This window comes from Pinus tabuliformis, chromosome 8 (assembly GCF_031772625.1).
Source record: "Pinus tabuliformis cultivar Carrire ecotype Pingquan chromosome 8, CPIR1, whole genome shotgun sequence".
In the NCBI taxonomy this organism is placed as follows: domain Eukaryota; kingdom Viridiplantae; phylum Streptophyta; class Pinopsida; order Pinales; family Pinaceae; genus Pinus; species Pinus tabuliformis.
In genome coordinates, this window is record NC_142294.1 from 1,858,366,139 (window position 1) to 1,858,369,911 (window position 3,773).

Sequence of the window (3,773 nt, forward strand, 5' to 3'; positions counted from 1 at the left end):
TTAATGCTAGATGGGTTGAGTTGGTGTATCCCCCCAGTTTGCCTTTCCGAAGAGCCCAGCGTATCATCTTTAGGAGGTCTTTTTTGATCAGCTGCCAGTACTCTCTGTAAAAACTAATTGGAAACCCATCTGGTCCTGGGGCTTTGTCTGGGTGAAGACTCCAGATTGCTTTTTGAACTTCTTCCTCTTCTATATCTTGAGTGAGCTTGCTGTTCGTTTCTTGAGTGACTTCAGCAGTCATGTATTGAAGTATACTTGAGTAGTCCTCCTCACTTTTGTCCTCTGTAAGGAGATTTTTGAAATGATTGGTGGCTGCTTCTTTTATGGAGTCCTGGGTGTCGTAGTTGTTTCCTTCACTATCTCTGATTGTGCTCACAGTGTTCCTGGTCTTTCTAATTGTTGCCTGCTTATGGAAATAAGATGTATTTTTATCTCCCTCGCGCAGCCATAACTGTCTTGACTTTAGTCTCCATTTGGTCTCTTCGTCCCTTATTGTTTGTCTCAGCTGGGAGTACAGTCTTATCTCATTTTCTTTGGCTTGTTGGGAGAGACCAACAACTTCGATATGTTGCTGCACTTCCTCAAGATTTTTCTTGATATCCTTTTTAATCAGCTCGGGCTCCTGGTAATTATTCTTTGCCCAGGCTTTAAGAGCCTGTCTAGTTTGCTTTAATTTTGATTCCCAGATGTATATCGGGGAGCCTTCCACATGCTGGGTCCAAGCCTGCCCCACCACGTCTCTAGCTGCAGGAGATCGATTCCATAAGGAGCAATATTTGAAAGGAAGGGGTCCAAGCTGGCAATGACTGTGCAAGGTGAGCGTTATTGGATAATGATCCGAGGCGGAAATGTTGAGGATGTTTGACTGGCCGGTGGAGAAGGAGGACAGGAATGCGATATTGATGAGGAACCGGTCAAGCCTCTCCATGATATTGCCTGCTCCTAGTCGCCTATTGCTCCAGGTGTACCTGCGATTCTTGGGTTTTATATCAACCAAGTCTTGCTCCTGCATAATGTGCTCAAGTCTGTTTCTGAATGGGTCTGGGCTGAAGATGCCCCCTCTCTTCTCATTTGCATGCAAAACCAGATTTAGATCCCCTGCGAGAATGAGATTGTTGTCTTGGTCTTCTTCTATATTTGTTTCCAAAGTGGTCCAGCACACTTCTTTTTCCCTGTATTGATTTGGTGAATAGATATTGTATATTTTTACAGTTGTTCCATTTTCCTTGCTTTCTAGTTTGACACTGATCCAGTTCTGATGTATTTTGGCAAAGTTGCAGCTCCATTTACTGTTGTCCCACATTGTTAGGATGCCACCCGAAGCTCCTCTTGCTTCACTGGCACAACCGTTGTATTGCTTTTGCTGATTGATAATGTTGTTGGATTCGGATTGATCTTGCTTTGTCTCCTGAATGAGGATGATTTCAGGCTTTTCACTTTTGATTAATTCCTTAAGGGCTGCTATCTTGGAGGGGTGCCCTAATCCCCTACTGTTCCAGGATAGCATTTTCATCATGGTTTACCGGAAGCATGGAGAGGTGCTCGCCTCTCTTTGCCTTTGTAATTGTTTTCTTTATCCGAATGTCCAACAATGAAGGATTCTATAGGAGTCTGAGATCCCATGGCAATATCTTTCTGCGCACTTTCTTCTCTGTGTTGTTTAGCTGATTTTCTGCCTGGGCCGTGTTTTTTGGGAATATCACTGGGTGCTCCATGGTCCTTCGATGAACTTCTGGTAATCCTTGCAGAGGGGGTGTCAGGGGAAGGTTGTGAGGTATGAGGGGGGGAGGGATGAGGAAGTGGATCTGATGGAGAAGTGTCCTGCTCGGTTTCTTCCTCAGAGAGGGCAGCAAAGGGGTTGGAAGAGGGAGGAATGGAAGGATCTGTGGGTCGAGGAGGAGAGGAGGGATGATGAAGGGGGGCTGCTGAGAGGATGAAGAGGGATGCTGATGGGATGGATGGGGATGGTTGGGTTGCTGGAGAGAGGGCTCAGGGGCTTCAGATTCCGAAGGTTTCAGAGGAGGAGATGTTTTTTTTCTTTTAACAGTTTCCCATTGCCCTTCTTGCTCTTCTGGTTCTACATTAATAATTTTAGGGCATCTATTTGCAAAATGGCCATACTCGTGACATACCTTGCATTTGAAGGGTATCTGTTCGTAGTCCAGCTGCTGGATATGGCACCACTCGTCTACTTTCAGTTTGATTGCTTCCGGTAGTCCGCGTCCCAGATCAACTTCAACACAAATCCGCGCACAAGCCTGCATATTATCCTTGGGTTCACTGCGATCTATGTATTTTCCGACCGCATTTCCTATTGCTTTAACCGAGTCATCACCCCAGCAGTGAAGAGGAAGATGGGGCAGCCTGACCCAGACTGGAACTGCGCTTGGAATGTCAAGCTCTGGATCAAAATCCGGGGTCCATTTGTTGAGGTAGAGACCCCTGGAATCCATGAAGTAAGGCCCGTTTCTGAAGATTAGGTCCTTGTCTTCCTTAGTTTCGAAGTGGAAGGTAAAATATCCTCTGCCACAGAATCTGCCCAGTTTCGTTCAACCCACCTTTGCACTGTTTTGGGCGAGGGCCATAGTCCTGTAAATTGCCCTATTAAGCCTTTCTCTGCTAAGGAGATGGCTGCCATGCGAGGGATAGTCGGAGGCAGATGAACTTCCTGTAAAACATCTAATTTCTTCACGAACTTGGTTGCTGTTGGCCTTGGTCTTTGCTGAGGAAGAGATTTTACCAGTTTGGAAAAGGCCTGTTGTAGTTCCGGATCCCCACCAGGCGGATCCGGAGGATCCATGGAGCTGATCGATCAAGCAGCAGACGGGTTCGATGGCAGGGGCGCGCGCGCACACAGCAGCTCAGTTTCTCATACGCTTATGGAGTCCTTATAAAAAATGGGTGAATCCGTCAGAACGCTCTCAGGCCTTCACCGTGTGGAACTGGAAATGTTACAGACGCGACGGTCATCGGGAGAAGGATGGGAGTCGAAACCCCCAGCCATCATAGCATTCGCGCTCTGGCCCGAGAGCCATCGTTCATCTTCCGAATTTTTGTGCTTGTCTGAATAGGAATCTACGCAGACTTTGACGTACAACCTATAGAACAGATCCTGTTCAAGTAAGGTCGTTGAAAGAAATGAGTATTTTTATTGTCTTCTACCACCCATTATTGCCTTCAATTCAACCCCCAATCCTCTTATTGCTTCTTGAGGATCTCATTTTTCTAGAGTTCCAAATTAAATAAATTTCTTCTTATAACCTCTGAACAATATTATGAGTGTTCAAAGTTAGACAATTCACTGATTAAAGAGTCAAACTACATCAGCTCGTGCAACATTGCTCTTCTTGTCTAAGTGACCCAATTTCTAATAACTCTTTTCAATTGATTGAGCTTATAACTGATTGTCGCCATACCGGAGAGACCTCTTTCAACAGTCAGCTTAAGCCAATTCACCCAAACCAACTTAAATAACTTTGCTCCTTCAATTGAGAATGGTTGAATTTGAATTGGAAAGAAGTAAAGTCGCTCACCTTGTGCCATTCCATGAAAATCGGGGAGTGATTTGATATAATAGAGTTGTATGCCCATTATCTAAGATTTTCCATCCTTCCAACCAATTTAGAATCAATTAAAAAATGATCCGGCCTTTTGCTAATCCCCTCCACTCTCACTTTGTCATTCCTCCAAGTGGGGTGGATAGGGTCAAGAGCAATATCCACTAAGGAATTTTGTGAAAAATGATTCTTGAAATAGGCCCCCATTTTATCCTC

The 3,773-nt window shown here is 45.1% G+C and overlaps 1 non-coding gene across 1 annotated transcript; it reads right to left on the reverse strand.

The window, feature by feature from the left end:
* Positions 1–2,904: 2,904 nt before the first annotated feature.
* Positions 2,905–3,130, reverse strand: LOC149243714 (small nucleolar RNA U3). Its single transcript, XR_016246878.1, has one exon. It is a non-coding gene; the product is annotated as a small nucleolar RNA U3 (small nucleolar RNA).
* Between the last annotated feature and the right edge of the window lie 643 nt (positions 3,131–3,773).